This window comes from Pongo abelii, chromosome 9 (genome assembly GCF_028885655.2).
Source record: "Pongo abelii isolate AG06213 chromosome 9, NHGRI_mPonAbe1-v2.0_pri, whole genome shotgun sequence".
In the NCBI taxonomy this organism is placed as follows: domain Eukaryota; kingdom Metazoa; phylum Chordata; class Mammalia; order Primates; family Hominidae; genus Pongo; species Pongo abelii.
In genome coordinates, this window is record NC_071994.2 from 118677972 (window position 1) to 118697089 (window position 19118).

The 19118-nt window shown below is 37.9% G+C and overlaps 1 protein-coding gene and 1 long non-coding RNA gene across 8 annotated transcripts in view; both read right to left on the reverse strand.

The window, feature by feature from the left end:
- Positions 1 to 19118, reverse strand: part of CADM1 (cell adhesion molecule 1) — a 330708-nt gene that overhangs the window by 289230 nt on the left and 22360 nt on the right.
- Positions 800 to 19118, reverse strand: part of LOC134759430 (uncharacterized) — a 32582-nt gene continuing 14263 nt past the window's right edge. Inside the window, exon 2 of the long non-coding RNA XR_010135557.1 lies at positions 800 to 18519. This is a non-coding gene — a long non-coding RNA (uncharacterized LOC134759430). The remainder of the gene's footprint in view (positions 18520 to 19118) is intronic.

The window sequence follows — 19118 nt, forward strand, 5'->3', positions numbered from 1 at the left end:
TTGGAGATAGCTGGCAGGAGTAGCTTTATTTCAGCATGGTCTCTACCCCTTTAAGAATCTAGTTTTAACACAGACTCTCCGAAAAAAAATGCATGCAAAATATTGCATGTTATTTCTGGGGACTCACCAACCTCCTGAAGGCTATTGATTGATCCCCTGGACCCCACTCTGGAAGCCCTCTGCTTTAACTCATCAAACTTATTTTTTCAGCACCTAGACACCTCTGACCACAGCCCTTGAAACAATTCTATCCCCACCTCAGTTTACTAATGTCTTTCCTCCAGAAAAAAGAACAGCTCAGACTAGCTCCCAATGTCAACATTTGTTAAAACATATAATATTTTTATATCCTGATTTAAATAATTTCTTGGTGCCATTCACCTCTGGTTTAAAGAAAAAATCAATTCAAAGCAAAAACTGATGTCACTGTGAGAAGTTCTTTTCACCTAGACACAGCAGCCAACAAAACAACCTCAAAAGAGAATGAGATATATATGTACATTCCTGTTTCAGAATTGTATTATAGGAAACAATACAGATTTGCCTTCCTTTCCTTTGTAAAAATCTAGGTATCTGACATTTCACTGCCATTGGGTTCTCCTATGAAAGGTTATGTTTTCATAATGGAAAAATTCTCACTGACCCAGTGGGGTTTCTACTTCCTTACTCATCAATTACAATCATCTGCAAATTTCATCTTGCTTTAGTGAAGTATAGCTAAGTGTTTTAACGCTCCCAACATGCAAAGGAGGTAAGACCAGTAAAATGTCACATCCATTTTGTCATTTTTCAATCTACACCCGGAGCCTGAAAACAAAAAGTTTTTTTTTTTTTTTTGGGTGGGGGTAGGGTGCAGCCAAATTTTCTATAGAAATAGATCCTCAGCTTTCCAGCTGCCAGGTGCAAATTAATTTTTCTCCCAATTTTGGCCCAATCGCCACTTGCAAGAAATGCTATATTATCCCATAGGCCTCTAAGTCCCTGAGATGAAACATCTTCAATTCAGACTTTCCAGTCTTGTTTGCTGAAGTCTGCTGACACAGACTGCAGGCAATCTGCATCTATTCCCTTTTCCTTTACATTGAATCAATTAGCAATGTTAAATATTTAACACATTAGTCTTATTTCACTGAACAAAACAATCCACAAGCAGCCTAGGTAGTGGCAGTTCAAGACAGGAAATGTATCAGATGTGGAGAAAACTGAAGGAAGGGAATAGTATGTTATAAGTGAGTGTGTATTTTAAAAAATATAAAAGTCTATTCACAATTCACTGAAGATGGATTGCTTGTTTCTTTCCTTCTACTGACAGGTCCTGAATCTTTATGGAGAACATTAAATTAAAGTGCATAATAGGTTTACGTAGCGTACTGCACATTGGAGACATTAGTTATGTCCCTTAAGCATTTTTCTCATTTTCTAAGCCTGACTTAAGCCCCATTTCCCCATTGATGAGGGAAGGCCACACTAACCCACAATCCACATCTGCAGTCTAGTGTGCCATTTTTTATATTTGTCAGCAGAGGCTGTGTCCTGCACTCAAAGCCCTCATAGATTATATTTCCGGCACGGTTTACAGAAACCAGGGTAAAGCTAATAGGGTCAATCAAGTGGAACTTTTTTGTTTTTCACTCTTCCCTCTTCAAAACACACTGTGGCATTAAGGGGGAATAAAAAGAGAAAAAGAAAACGATTCACAGTTGTCTTGCAGAACCCTGACTGAATAGGTGAGTAGGGCAATTTCTACTCAACCACATAGGCCAAATTTATATGTAATACAGCCAGAAGCTTTGAACCAACAATACTAGGTCACTTAAAAGATGTTGTTCAGGTATTCTAGAACATTCTATGCCAGTATCAGCATCCTTTATCAATCTCCTAATCTGGTACCATGTTTTCAAGAAATTTCCAGGAGGCACTCCTATCTACTGGACATCAAGTTTACAGCATTGTTGGGCTGACCCAGAGGAATGCTATTTAAAATATACACAACCTGTACAACCACTTATCTGGGCATCTAGGCAAATCTGATGCTAATGAGGAAGCTGAAAAGAACAGGTTGCTTGCCATGTACCTAGATTTCATTAGCATTATACAGACTCCTGCATCATATTATTTTCACTGTGAAATAAGTAGAGCCGTTGGTCTCTGCCTGTGAGTGCTACTACCTCAGCATACTACATCCGGGCTTGAAGAAAAAGACATTTTGATAACAGTCAAAGAGAAAAACAAGATTACTGCAGCAAGCTTACCCAATAACTTACTGCGTGAATTTGGGCTAGTCTCATTATATCCTAGATCCAAAAAGTTGCATATGATGAACTTACTGGTTCTAGATAGCTCTGTTCTGAGTGACATGAGAGGTGTTTAGTAAACTTACACTCAGTAGAAATAAGATGTCTAGTTAATGTCTTGGCATATGACACCCACAGCCTTTCCCCAGGTATTAAAAGAAGGAAATAAATGTATTTAGGTTACAATAGCTAACACTAATAAAGCCCTTACCAAGTACCTTCCACTATGAAAAGCATATAGATATAAAGATATTCCCATGACCTCATGAGATAGATATTATTATCCCCATTTTACAGACAAGAAAACAAAGGCTCAGGCAGGTTAGGTTACTTGCACAAAGTCGCACAGTCGATATCAGAAAAAGACAGATTTTAATCCTGAAAAGACTTACTTCAGAATCTGCCTCCCTTAGATTTTTTTTTCCCAAGCATTCAATTTTGATGAAACAGCCTCTATAACTTTTTACAGGCAGGAAAAGTAGAACTAGTGTTGTAAGTTTTAACCTGGGAATTTGGAATGCCTTTGCCTAGGTTTTTCTTAATGTTTTGATGAGCACCATTGGCTTTAATTCTATAATAGAATTCTGCTAAAATGGATAACAAGTAATTTACAGACTTCTAGTTCAGAGTGAGCAACAAACATGACTTCCATGTATTCAACCCATAATGGATTATAAGACTCCAGCAATGTGACTATGATTTTCAGAGAATGTTCATTTAGCCATACAGGTAATTAGTAATTTGTTATTTACTTTCTGGTAAAGACATGATGAGCCAAAAAAAACTATGAAAAAAACTTCCACCATTTCCCCCACCCTGTGGCACCCCAAAATCAAAACTGCAATGACTTGTAGCACCCTAAGTCTGCAACAGTTCCTGTCCACCAGAGTGAATGAAGGCAGAACTAGTTTGACATTTCCTGCTGACTGTGATTAGAGCATCTTTTAATGAAGCTCACTTCAAATCATTTTAAATCCATTTGCTCATGTCAACATCAATGTACTCAGCATTATCTACCAATTAGTAAACCGGAAAATATTCTTTAGATAATCTGAAATCTCAGTAAAATATTCAGCATGCCATTCATTTACTATAAACTGCCCTGTAAAAACAAATTAGAAAACCAGCTGTCACAGGACAACATAAGCATCCATTAATACAACCCAACTACTTCAGTCGCTGGCTAAGGTTTTTCAGGAAAGAGAAAACATGGTGGAAATATAAATCAACAAGACTTTCAAATGTTTAGCATGTGTCTTCAGAATAACGTGTTGCACCAATATTAAGGTGTGCATTTACCTTCCCCATGTGTGAGATCAAATTTGGACTAGAAGAAAAGGGTTAAATGAAACACTCTTCACAATTCAATTAGGATCTCGAGTTTTTGTGCTGCAATAAGTCTAGAAGGCCAAAAGAGTTCTAACATTTGTCATGCTTCATAAGGATCAGAAATATCAAAGAGCATGAAAGCTGACCAAATATGAATATGATTATGATTATGCAAAGGAAAATCAATTCAATCGTAGGACTCAGATTTTTCACAACCCACTTATATACACTGCGGAAAGCACCACCCGAACTTACAGGAAACCTGTGAGTACATCACTTACCAGCCAACATTGACTCGTCCTTTCCACAAATCAGCCTGACAAAATTCTACAATTTAAATATGGCAATATTTCAATAGCCGCCTTCCACTTAGGACCCTTTCAGTATTTTTCATTTTAATGCATTGGTTATAAATAAACCACGGCAGCACCTGTTAAGAGGGATTAAAAATGCTTTTATATTATGAGAGACCGGGTGAGAGCTTGTTCTCTGATGAAGACACTCATGATATGCACAAGACGTCTGTAGTGGAGGAGCAGTATTCTTCAACAATGATTTCGATTTAAGAATCTAAATTAGGCTTCAGTCACTGATGACTACTTCGACCTTCTAAACGATAGGGAACACTTCAGAGTGGGTACCTAACACAAAAACTGCCAATCATGAACTGGAATGAGCTCGAATACGCAAACCCAACTGATTGAAGATAGAAAGGCTTGAAGGTGCAAGGCTGCTCTTTCCTTAAAAGAGCTATGATCCCCAAATGATGGATGAAAGTACCAGAACCAGTACACAAGGTGACCACAAACAGTTTCACAAAATATTTCCTAAATGCTCATGGGGCCACCCAACTATGAAGCTGTTCAATTTCCAGGACATTTCCATTCTGAGATGCACTAGGCATATTAAGGCATAAAGAAATAAATACACTCGAAAACAGGTGGTTTGTTCCTAAGCCCCTCCTCAAAGGCTGTGTTGAGCATGGAAAACAGAGAAGCCGTAACAGGGACCACTTAGGCTGACCACTGTAATTTTAAAATTGTCTCAAAGGAGAAAAGAAATCTACAATACTCTCATCCTATTCTGAGTGAATGAGTTTACAGGGTTTTCTCCTTACTCTTCAGCAAGCCAAGGCAAACACCTAAGGACCTTTAAACAAAAGAAAAAAAATCTAAGGAACTTTAAAAATTTTTTAAATCACATACCCAGTCACATCCATACATCCTCTGGAGAGAAGTCATAAAGTTGTCTAAAGTTTACATTTCTCTTCTTAACATTAATTATTAACAAAAGCATTTCATCTTGATTATAGCCACCAATAAATTAAAAGTGAATATATTCTATAAATACATAATTTCATAACCAGGTGCAACACTCAGCTTACGGTTTGCATATAGAAAAAGATATAATAAAACAAAAGCATTCTGTATCTGGTATCTACAAGAAAGATAAGTAAACTGTAATGATAATTTACAATTTTGCACATTTTAATTTCCTACTTCCAGTGCTTACCAAAATTTTATTTAACAGTAAAATAGATACATGTTCATTGGGGGAAAAAAATCAAGACACAGAAAATTACGAAGAAGAAAAACTGTAAGCATCACAATCTCGGTCTTATATTCCCAGCACCACATTACATGAGATGAGAAAGGTGCACTGGAAAGAAAAAAGCTTGAAGATAGTAGATTTGAAGCCTTCTCCAAAATAATGAAGACTCTCCTAGAACAGGTGAGTTGTGAAATCCAGAAGAAAAGAACAGACAAAACTTCATGAATAGGATATTTGTTAAAATCCTGAAAGATTTCAATTTTAAAGAAAGGAATTAACAACAGTTATGAAAATGGCCAAGGTACCTTATGTCTTACAGGGGTGTGTCTGTGTGAGTGCTGTGCATGTGTTTTTTCAGAAAGGCAAAAGGATCTATGGATAATGGAAGGGGGACAGCACCTTATTGTAGTTATGTGGGTTTTGAGTTTTTAGAAACAGAAATCATACAGGCATGCTCCAAATTTTCATTTATCCCAAGGTTAGTAAATGAACATAAGTCTACAGGAAAACCCAGACTAGGGCATGATACCTGTATTAGTCTGTTCTCATGCTAATAATAAAGACATACCTGAGACTAGGTAATTTATAAAGAAAAAGAGGTATAATGGACTAACAGCTCCACATGGCCAGGGAGGCCTCACAATCATGACAGAAGGCAAAGGAGGAGCAAAGTTACGTCCTACATGCAGCAGGCAAGGGGGCATGTGCAGGTAAACTCCCCTTTATAAAACCATCAGATGTCATGAGACTTATTCACTATTAAAAGAACGGTACAGAAAAAAACCCACCCCCATGATTAAATTACCTCCCACCGGGTCCCTCCCACAACACATGGGAATTATGGGAGGTACAGTTCAATATGAGATTTAGGTGGGGACACAGCCACACTACATCAATACCTAAGATGCAAAATATACATTCTGCACTATTGAACTCTTATAGAAGCTCTGATTTCCACTTCTCTAATTATAAATATGGCTAAGTATACTCACCTTTCACATAAGGCACTTCAGCCACTCCTCTATAAAAAATAATAATAGCTGACATTTACCTACTTACCTAGCACCTTCTATGTCCCAGGCATTGTTCTAATAGTTTTACATATATTAACTCATTTTAATACAACAACTCTATGAGGTGGATGCCATTATCCTTCCCCATTTTATAAATGGAAAGACTAAGGCTCAAAGAGATTGAACAACCTGACTGAGATCACGTAGAAAGGAAGTAGCAGAATCAAGGTGTGAAACCAGGTGGTCAGTCTCTTGTTCCACATAAATAAGCTGTGGGAGGCAGTGCTTTAGGATGACATGAAACTGTAAATTGTCTACATGCATTAAACCGTTTCAAACTACTCTGCTACTTGGTTCTTTATTTAGTTTTTATTCTTTTCCTAATCATGAGGAAGTGAAACTTTCACATAACCATACTATCCTCAACTTCTGGGCTTTTTTTTTTTTTTTCGAGACAGAGTCTCTCTCTGTTGCCCAAGCTGGAGTGCAGTGGCACTATCTCGGCTCACTGTAACCTCCGCCTCCCAGGTTTAAGAGATTCTCCTGCCTCAGCCTCCCGAGAAGCTGGGATTACAGGCGCCCACCACCACGCCCAGATAATTTTTGTATTTTTAGTAGAGACAGGTTTTCGCCATGTTGGCCAGGCTGGTCTTGAACTCCTGACCTCAGGTCATCCGCCCACCTCGGCCTCCCAAATTGCTGGGATTACAGGTATGCGCCACCATGCCCAGCCCTGGGGCTTTTATTTTACCTTCTGCTTCCACGACCTTGGTCATTAAGCAGAGCAGCAATTTTCTAATCAGAAAATAAAAATAATAGTAATGCCTACACTGTGAGATATGATACAATGCATGTTAAAGTACTCTGTAAACCACAACATGCCAGACAAACGTTAGCTGCTATTATAATGATTAAACTTTTCATAATGTCATCTTCTCTCATTCTCCATATTAGACCACTGGACGGTTCCATTAATTAGGTGTGTTAGGAAAAGAATAAAAACTAAATAAAGAACCAAGTAGCAGAGTAGTTTGAAACTGTCTTCAATAATACTGATTAAACTAGCCATTGACAATGAAACAACATTCTTGGGAGGGCATTGTGTCAAAAAGCCCATTTAACCAGCCTAATTTAGTCTACTGGAAAAAAACCATAAAAACCTTTCAGATACTATTAGAAAGTAAGCTATCATCCATTAAAACTAAAGTTGAATGGAAAATTTTTAAGAAATGCAATAGATTTGTCAAAAAGTCAAGTAATATTTCTTACCATTCATTAACAATTATAAAGCACTAAAACTTAAAGCCCTATGCAAATTAGGACATTTGCACAGACCAGAACCATGAAATGCCATATATATATCATTCAATACATTTACTAAGGGCCTACTATGCAGCGAATAGAACTGCTTTTGTGGAATGATTTTTTTCTTTAAGTGTGCTGTCCTGGTAGAGTTAATAAAAGCTACCATTTATAGAGCACCTAATGTAGGACAGGGATTATACAAGGACATTACCTACCAAATCTCACTTAATCCTTGCAACATAACAATCATATGAAGTAGACAGTATTATCCCAATTTTTTTATCAGGAAACTAAGGTCAAACAATGGGAATCAATCACTGGAAGAAGTGAAGGACCCCGAAGTCAAAACTGGTCCCCCTCTCTGCAGTACGTGCTCCCTTTCCTTGTGTCAGCAGAGGTGCCCCAGACTTTTTAACCAGGACACCCTCTAATATCAGAGGAGAGGGAATTAATGAATACCCTGAGTGGCCTAAGACATAGCCAAAAGTTGCCCAAGTACAAACATTTTCATCCTTGGGTATTCATGTACGTTTTCCTTTCTACTCAGGAACATATTTGCTGTGCTGAGAGTTAAATTTTTTTTCTCTGACTTATTAGTGAAATTGACAGACCAAAAATTTGTACCAAATATATCCTGTGCCAGTTTGGGGGAACACATGTCTGTCGAAAGGACAGAACATACATACAGCAGTCACCCAAAGTCCTTACAGAAAAACATGATCAACAAGGAGAAATAAGCAGAATATAAACCAAGCACCTATTGCTCAAACAGTGAACTGAGACTGCCTCAAGGAAGCGAATTTTGGGACTGACATTTTAAATGAGGAATTAGAAGTGGCTAAGAAAAGGAGATGCAGGTATTCAAAATGAAAAAGCTCACAGAGGCTGAGCAATGGTAGTGGGCTGAAGGGAGGTAAGGCTACTCAGCCTTTCGCACTGAGTATGTGAATCTGGGTTTACATAGTACACTGGTTCTCAAACATTAGCTGGTGTCAGAATGACCCCAAGGGCTTGTTACACACAAATTTCTAGGCTCCACCCCCAGAGTTTCTGACTCAGCAGGTCTGGGGTGGGGCATTCTAACATGTTCCCAGATTCTGTTGACGCTGCTGGCCTGGGCACAAGGCAGGCTGAGATCGGAGGAGGGAGGGAGTTTGTTGACTGGAGTGGACTGGAGGGTTTCAAACGTGAGATGGCAGTGAGCTATGCTTTAGCTTTCAATCTGCAGAGATAGTGGGGGAGAAGGAAGACACCATGGATGGAATGAATAGCAAGACCAGCGGTCATAAAACAAGAAAGATTGGGTTAGGCATGCAAAGAGTTCATGTACAGAAGCTAGCAGGCATTAAAAAGGTGACCGTAAATCAAGAGAGGAAGAAGAGGGCAAGGGGCCATGGCAGGCACTGCAAAGGGTAAGAGGAGCTAGGTCCAAACCAACCAGGCACAGACAATCAGCAGAAATTGACTAGAGATTTGACCACACCAGGGTCCCAGAAAGAGAGGGTCAAAAATGATTCTGAGGTTCCAAAGAACAAGTCTATCTTGAAGAAAATGAAAGGGAAACTGAGAATGGTTGCTTATTTGTGAGGATGAGGAGAAACAGAACTCAGTTTTGTGTATAAGTTTCCAATATCAAAAGGTCATCCTAGTAATTGTATCCTACAGCTAAGTAGATGTCAGAGCCCAGGGAGGGAAATTAAGTTTAACAGTGGATCACAAGACAGATATGGGTTTGGAGTCATTTGCCTTTGGAAGAAAGTTGAATCTGTGACAGTAAATGGGTTCTCAGAAGGAAAAGCATATATTAGAACAGAGTACCCAGGCTGAAGTCATTAAAGATGCCCCTCAAAAAACATATATATGTATATAGGGGTGTGTGTGTGTGTGTGTGTGTGTGTGTGTGTGTGAGTGCGCATGCACGTACACATGCATGCCTAATTATTAACAAATCAATGTACAGGCTTAGTTTGTAATAATCAGAAATTAACTTAATATGACATTCTTCAAAATTCTCCAGTTTGCCAATATTGAAATGTTAATTTATTATTCACTGCCACAGTACTGTCACTCTGTAACCTCTTACCAACTTCCTTGCATGAGCCCTCTGGATGCAAATCACTCTTAGCCCATCTGTGTTCTCACATTCATAAACCCTAACATCCTTTCCTTGCTGTACAAGGAACGTATATTTATGTTGCTCTATTTAAAATAAAGAAAAATTATATACAGCTACCTTGGATTTAGAAAAGAATATTATACCTTGTTAAAGATATTGAAAATTAATTATGTCTGGTAATTAATGGCCGAGAAAGCAAAAGAAAAAAAAAAAACCTTAGATTTCTTATTTCAGATAATTTTCTGTGATCTACTTGTCATATGTACTCTTCCAAAACCACACTGTTCAGTTTCTTAAAACCAAACATTTCAACCAGAAGCAAAATAACTAAGGTAAGAACAGGTGCTAACATAGCTTCTCCGCACAAGTTTCATAGTCAGAAAACTCGCCCTAGTTTAAGTATTAATTCAATCATTTGCTAGCTGAATCATCTTAGGCAAGGTACTTAATTTGACTAAGACTCCTTTTCCTCATCAGTAATCTGAGGTTTAAAAAGTAAGTAGGCCGGGCATGATGGCTCACGTGTATAATCCCAACACTTTGGGAGGCCGAGGCAGAAGGATCGCTTGAGGGCAGGAGTTTGAGACCAGCCTGGGGAACATAGCAAGGCCCCCTATCTACAAAATTTTAAAAAATTCGCCAGGCTTGGTGGCACACACATGTAGTCCCAGCTACTCAGGAGGCAAAGGCGGGAGGTTCACTTGGGCCCAGGAGTTCAAGGTTGCAGTGAGCCATTATGCCGCCACTGCACTCCAGCCTGGATGACACAGTGAGATCCTGTCTCAAAAAGAAAAGTAACTACCTCAATTGGCAAAAAGATAGACATGCTTTAATCAGAAAGAATCCAAATACAGAACTACACAAATATGGTCAATTGATTTCTGACACAGGTGCAAAGTCAGTTAAAAGGAGTAAGAATAGTCTTTTCAACAAATGCTTCTGAAACAAATGAACATTTATGGGCAGAAAAGAGAAATTTCAATCTATACCTAATACTTTATACAAAAAGTAACTCAAGATAAATCACAGACCAAAATTCAAAATCTCAAACTATAAAACTTTTAGGAAAAAAAAAAAGACAAAATCTTCATGACTTTGGGTTAGGCAGTAAGTTCTTAGTTACCTCATCAAAAACACAATCCATAAAATATAAAATAAACTGGACTTTATAAAAATTAAGAACCAGCAAAAGACACTATTAAGAGACTGAAAAGAAAACCTACAGTCTATGAGAAAATGTATGCAAATCATATATCTCACAAAAGGCTTATACCCAGTACTCTCAATACTTGACAATAAGAAAATGGCCTAGTTTTTTAAAAACAGGCAAAAAATGTGGGCACAGTGGCTCACACCTGTAATCCCAGCACTTTGGGAAGCCAAGGTGGGCGGATCACGGGGTCAGGAGATCAAGACCATCCTGGCTAACATGGTGAAACCCCACCTCTACTAAAAATACAAAAAATTAGCCGGGCATGGTGGCGGGCGCCTGTAGTCCCAGCTACTCTGGAGGCTGAGGCAGGAGAATGGCGTGAACCTGGGAGGCAGAGCTTGCAGTGAGCTGAGATAGCACCACTGCACTCCAGCCTGGGTGACAGAGCAAGACTCCGCCTCAAAAAAAAAAAAAAAAAAAATAGGCAAAATATCTGAATAGACACTTCGCCAAAGATAATCATATAGCAAATAAGCATGTGAAAACTTGCTCAACATCAGTAGTCATTTATTGCAGCACTATTCACAATAGCAAAGACTTGGAACCAACCCAAATGTCCTTCAATGATAGACTGGATTAAGAAAATGTGGCACATATACGCCATGGAATACTATGCAGCCATAAAAAAGGATGAGTTCATGTCCTTTATAGGGACATGGATGAAGCTGGAAACCATCATTCTCAGCAAACTATCTCACAAGGACAAAAAACCAAACACCGCATGTTCTCACTCATAGGAGGGAATTGAACAATGAGAACACTTGGACATAGGAAGGGGAACATCACACACCAAGGCCTGTCGTGGGGTGGGGGGAGGGGGGAGGGATAGCATTAGGAGATATACCTAATGTAAATGATGAGTTAATGGGTGCAGCACACCAACATGGCACATGTATACATATGTAACAAACCTGCACGTTGTGCACATATACCCTAGAACTTAAAGTATAATAATTAAAAAAACCATAATGAGATATCTCTACATACTTACTAGAATGACTACAACTAAACACACACACACACACACATATACTGACAATATAGTGTTGACAAGGATTTAGAGAAACTGGAATTCCTATATATTGTGGTGGGAAAACAAAATGGTACAGTCACTCTAGAAAATAGTTTGGCAGTTTCTTAAACATGTATAGTTGTCCCTCAGTATTCATGAGACTGGTTCCAGGACCCCTTCACACACCCAAATCCTCAGATGCTCGAGTCGCTTATATAAAATGGTGTACTATTTGCATAGAACCTGCCCATACTCTCCTGTATACTTTAAATCTCTAGATTACTTATAATACCTAATAGAACGTAAATGCTATATAGTTGTTATACTGTATTTTTTATTTTATATTTTAATTTTATTTTTTATTTTTTTCCTCTCTACCTTAGGCTAAGAATTTTTATTTTTTCAAGTATTTTCTGTCTGAAGCTGGTTGAATACATAGATGCAGAACCTTTGGATACGGAGAGCCAACTATACTTATCAAATGACCTGGCAATCTACTCCTAGGCATTTAGCCAATAGAAATGAAAACTTATGGCCCACAAAAAAACGTGCACCCAGATACATAGCCACATTACTCATATCGCCAAAAACTGTCAACAGCCTAAATGTCCTTCAGTGAATGAAGGGATAGACTATAGTACATCCATACACCAGTGGAATACTACTTGGCAATAAAAAGAAACGAACAACTGATAGAGAGGTACATATAGTAACATTGATGAATTTCAGATGCAATATATTAAGTAAAAGAAGCTACATTCAAAAATTGCATCCAGTATGAGTCCATGTATATGACATTCTGGAAAAAGCAAAACTATAGCAATTGGCAAACAGATCAATATGGCTGCCAAAGGTTAGCAGTTGGAGGGAGGTTTGACTAGAGAGAGACAGCATGAGGGGATCCGGGTGAGCGAGGAAACTGTATACTGACTGTGGTAATCATGCCACTGTAAAGTAGATATACAATTCTATGCATGTGTCAAAATTCACAGAACTCTACCCAAAAAAAGTAAATTTCAGTTTATGTAAATTTAAAAATAAATCCTTAAAGGTGTAAATTAAAATTACTGCTAGCAAAAAGGTTCACTCTTATAAAATAGTAGTGGGAACTCAATGAAATGATGAATATAACTTGCTCATAGTAAGCACTTAGCAAAATTTTTAATTATTATGGTATTACCAAAGTCTTAGTATTTAATATGCAATTCACATTCAAATTAAATCAATACATTTATCAAGAACCAATTATGTCCTGGCACAGAGTTGGCTTCTACAATATATACAAGACATATATATTATCTGTACTCTCAAGAGTCTCAAGAATATAACTTATATTCTAATTTTATAATATAAAAACAAAGGTTAAAATTCAGTTATAAAATTATCTTGGTCAAAGTCAATACTAAAGTATCTAAACTAAAAGATGACCAAGACCAGATAATCCACGATCATTTCCATGTGGTTTGTAACTATACTGGAATGATTGGTGATTTGTTTTTGTTTGTTTGTTTTTCCTCTGAGGCAGGTTTATCTTAACTTAGAGGTGGAGACCCTGTGTTACTTAGTCCAGTGTTACAATGGGTTTGCATGCTGTCTGCATGCATCAGGAGATGGCAGCAGGAGGGGGCCAGGAGCACGCTGGGTGGTAGGAGAACATGATTCTAGAATTAAACATTCTGTAGGGCATAATTTACACCGAGAAAATGCAGACCTTATTAGCATCACCGGATACACAAACAGACTACTCAACATTTATACAATGATAAGAGAATCAGGGTGATAAAGACTTCCTAGTTAAAAACTCTCCTGGAAGAACGATAACTTAGAAATCAACAACCATATATATCTCATAATGAGGTACTTAACTTTGTCATCCTACTATGCCAGCAAACAAGCCATGGGGCACACATAATAATTGAAAGTTAACAGCATGCTGACGTCCACTGAAAAAGACAGATGACACTCAAGAAATACATAACATCCAAGCCCTTTGGTAGTTTTATTTATTACAATCTGCCACCTTCATATCAATGATTTTCAAATGGTAAATCTTAAAATAAATGTAATGGGCCCCATCCAGCATTTCTTAAAAAAAAAAAAAGAAAAGAAAAGAAATAGACTAGAAATGAAGAGTACAGAACAGAGTCGGGCAGGATAGGGCAGGATAGCATAGGGTAGACAGGATAGGATGGTGCACAGATTAAGGTGGACAGAATATAGCGGATAGGTTTGGATTGATAGGTAAGGGAAAGGAAACGAAATATGAGAGCACAATGAAGAAAAAAATCAAGGTACACAGAATGCAGTAAAGGATAAATACACCATATAAATTTCTTGTGCATACAGTTGCATGGATCATGGAAAAAAAATTAAACACTGCCTTAAATCTTATCCAAGGTATAATAACATCTTAACCAAAATCTCTTTAAAGGCTATTTCCATTCTCTTCCCAAGGACAAGAATCCAATGGTTATTTCTAAGAAAAGGAATTGCCTATCCAGCTTCATGTAACCAAAGCAGACAGGAAGAAAATTAAAAATGTAAGGCTGTTTTCTAAACTTGCATTAAGTCAACAGATCCATAAAATATATCCACAATGTCAACGCTGTGACCTAAAGTCTACCTCACTTTGTAGCTTTCTCCTAACAGATATCATCACCGTATTGAAACAGTAAACTTCACAGCAAGGGTCTGGAATAGTGATTTCTGCTCCACTCTGTGTGCTAACAAACTAAGCTTATGCATTGAAAATGGCAATAAAAGGCAGGACCATGTGCATTTTCTTCCTAATCCTATTTGCATTGATGACTCCTCTGCGAAAAGACAAACTGGCTGCACTGGAGAAGTGTCTTCTCCAGATTCCTGCTGCAGCTGGGGTCCAGGCAGAGCCTGGGACCAAACACACACAAACACAAGAAAACTTTACATTCAGTGCAATGGAGGCAGAATCTAGAAAATTGCATCCAGATGAAATCCTGCAGAATACAGATTCCATTCTATTCTTGTCCTTGGGAAAAGGGTGGAAACATGCTTTTAAAGAGGTTTTGGATAAGAGGTTCAATTCTACTCAAAATTAATTGCCTAGGAATTAAGTCAAAAGGGTAATAAGTTAATGCACTCCTGATCATTAATCAGAAAGTATCCTTTGTTCAAATTCTACATTAAAATATTCCAGTTTTAAGAAATTTCATGTATCCCAATAATCATTCAAATACTCTTAAACTATAAATTATACATAAAATTCCTAAATCCTCTGGTATTGTATATGGAGATCATATAATTTTAAAATAAAACAAATCTAGTAATCAGGCCAGCAATCATGCTTTAAACAAAAGACAAAGTCCATCAAAGCATACTCAATAGCAACTAAAATGTAAATAAAACAGGTTACCTTGCAAAGTGATAATCTAAAGTAAAGGATATATTCAGAAAATAACTGAAATGTGAGAAAAAAAGGGGTAAATATCTAGAAAAGGCTTAAAAATCTGTCAGTATGATGTTTCAAAAGACATAAATATAAATACCTCTTTAAACTCCTATGTATCTGGACAAAAACAAAGAGTAAATAAAAGATTACTGCAAAGCCTAATGTATTTACATACCACACCCATTTCAACTGATCTTTTTAGACCCTTTAAATACAGCTTTGTATCTTCTCTCTTTCTCTAATTACCAAGGTAACCCAAATTCATTACAGAAATTTTAAACAATATGCAAAGTTAACTTAGAAAGTAAAAGTCCTTCATAATCTCACTCTCCAGAGATAGCCATTGTTAAGAACTTTCTGTTGATTCTTCACATTTTAAATGAATATGCCAATTAGATAATATGCATTATAGATTAATTATATATAAAATACTTACACAATATTCTACAATATGCGTTTCTTCACCTACTGATACACCCTGGAAGTCTTCTCTTGTCAGCAGATATAGATCTACATCACTCTTTTTAATGGCTACCAAGTATTCCATTGTATGGACAGATCATAATCGAATCAGTCCCTTACTGATCGACATTTGGATTGCTTCCAATTTTTTGCTATTAAAATCAATGCAGCAGTTACATCTTTCTACGTATATATTTGTGCACTTGTACAACTATGTCTGTAGACTGAAGTGATTTTGTTGGGGGTCAACGAATACAATAAACGTATAAAAAATTATTCACTTAGCTTTAATTCACACTACCATAAATCATCTAGAAGTGGCAATTGCTCTAATTGCTTAATTATTTTGATTTTTATCTTTAAGACTTTTTTGAGAATAATTTATTCTACTCAAAATTAATTGCATAGGAATTAAGTCAAAATGTAATGTTAACACATTCCTGATCATTGATCAGAAAGTATCCTATGTTCAAATTGTACATTAAAATATTCCAGTTTTAAGAAATTTCATGTATCCCCAAAATGATTCAAATACTCTTAAATCCCACTTTAGACTTGGAAATTCATCTTAAACTTAAATAGATTCACTGTAATCACAGTTTCCTATTTGTCTTCCAAAAAAAGAAAAACACACAAGGATCCCCATCACACATAGAGCTTCAGATCCCAACCCAAAAAAACCTACAAAATTGTCCCTCCTAAATGAGTACATAAGAAATTCAAATACAAAAAGTCATGACATTCAGAGTCTGATTTCCAGTAAATCACCCTGGACACATTTCATGGCAAACAAAATACTTGCTGAGAAATATAGTTACCAGGGCAACCACAACTGACCTTTTATGTTTTATTTATCAATTGTGTTGCTGAACTATTCTCATTCTTGGAAACAAAGGGGAAAAATGTATTATAAACAGTGATAATTAATTAAGGTTCCCCTGCTCCAAACTAAATCACTCCTACCAAATCTGTGTTTATCCAACAGACATTCTATTTTCTGCTTCTTAGTTCTTGTCTAGGCTAAGGACATGGATGGTAGATCCCAAAGAAGCATTCACAAGTTACCAGTATTAACCTTGATACTCTAGATGGAGAGAATAGTAATATAATCATCAATTCTCAACAGACAACAGGACAGATATGGAAATTCTTTGCTGTGGCATCATCACCTAGTAAATCCTCTTGAAATATGGAATGAAAGAATTTTAAAATGTGTGAATAAATCTACTTATCTTTAAAATTATAAAGTTTGTAAGAACAGAAATTCCAAACATTTCAGCATTTAAGTTTTACCTTTTTACAGGTCCCAAATAATATTCTCATCTAATCCAGTATCATCTCCACTTAAGAAAAGATACCTAAGTCTATTTATTTTTAGCATCCTAGAATACTGTTATACCTGCTTGAACTCCACAAATAAGAAAAACAAAACAAAAAAACTGGAAGAGAAAGAAAATGGTGTAGAATTCCCAGGGTACAAAATGGGAAATTAAGAGCATTTATAATGAGTGGGATTTACTAATAATCCTTATCAAGGAGGTAGCAAGGGAACAACAAAGAAAACCCTGAGCTGCAAGTCAGGCCTGGTCTTAGCCCTGGCCTTGGATCCACTTGAATAAGTCATTCACTTTTCTGAGCTGGTCTCCTCATTTACAAGATGAGGGAGTTCTGTGTGCTCTCTAAAGTCGCCTTCAGCTCTAAATTTCCATGATACATTGACCTGCCTTCCCTCTGAAAGGGAAGGAAGATATCAAGGACATCTCAGACTGGTCTCTGGGAAGAGTGACATTTCAGTCTGCTGCTCAGACAAGGACAATCAGCACCCAAGGGGCCTTGGGTCACTGCAACATAATGTTTCCAGCCTCAGCTGGTTGCTCCCTAGAATTTCTGAGTTCCCCTGGAGGGAGAATATTTCAAACCTTCCCAGTTTCTCACCCTGCACAGCTCCATCTCACCATCAACAGGTTTAGCATGGGATCCTACTTTCCCAAGAAGGTTCTCCCTCCCTCCAGGCCTCAGCCCTGCAGGGTGCAATCTTATCTACACCCACCCTCCTTCTTAAAGCCTTGCCCATTATCTCCACCTCAGAAGAAAACAATGGTCTCTTGCCCCCACTCCTCTCAGCAAATGCCTCCTCCTGAACCTCATCACGGCCCTTGATGGTCAGTGATCAACTCTCACTTCCCTATTTTTCATCTCCCTGTGTAATATCTCTCATTTTATGATATATATAAACCTTCTCACACCTCCCTGATTCAAAAAAATACATACTTTAAAATTTCTCTAAGTTCTACATCTCCTTATTTCCAGTCCCCTTCTCCCTCACCTTACTTTCACCAGTCAAGCCTCTTCAGACACGTGTCTACAGCGTGCTTCCTATTCTGCACTTCCATTTGCTCCACGCACTGCCATCTGGTTTCCACACTCACTGCTGCACTGAAATTGTAAGGCAGAGGTCCCCTATGAATACCTAAGTTCTATAGCCATGATGGCCTCCCTTATCTTATCTGACTTCCCTGTAGCATTTGACACTGTGGCTCACTCACCTTCTTAGATGCCAAAACAAAAGGCTTTCCTGGCTTTCCTCAAAGTCTCTTGACAGCCCCTTCTTCACCCCTCTCACTAGTTCATCTTCTGCCTACCTTTAATTGTTGACGTTCCTGACATTCTGTCCTTAGCTTCTCTTCCTCTTCCATATACATTCTTCTTAGGAGATCTCATCCATGGCCATGTCTCCAAATGAGTGCCACAGAGTGCCGCTAGGTATCTTCACCTGAATGTGCCTCCAACTCAACTTCTGCAGGGTCAAGCACATCCTCTTTAATCCCAACACTGTCTACCTTCTAAATTTCCTGTCTTAGTTACTACACCCATCACCTACTTAGGTAGCCAAGCCAGAACCTGACCATTAACCTAGAGTCCTCCTCTTCCCACTCTCTTGATCAGTTATGAAATTCTACTTTCCTAAACATATCCTGAAACCAACTTCCTCCCAAGCTGCCTAGCAAGTACCTGGGTTCTGGCCCTCAAAATTTCAGCAGGCCTTCCACAGCTGCTCCCTAACTGCTCTCCTACCTGAGGTCTCCAATCCTTCAGATTCGTTCTGCACCCTCCCCACTCCCCTCATTGACACTCTCCATGGAATAAAACCCAGACTTCTCATTATTACCAAGTTGGTCCTGTATGATTTGACAATTCTGTATCCTCTCCAGCTTCACATTTTGGTGCTCCTTCAAAGGCTATTCCCCTCAGCCATAGCAAGCTATCTGCAGTTCCCAGAATCCCCCATGCTTTTGTCTTTCCGCCCATTATCTCTCTACCTGGAAAAACTCCTCTAATACCGTCTATCTGGTTATCTCCTACCTATCTTTCAAGACTCAACTCAAGAGACCCCCT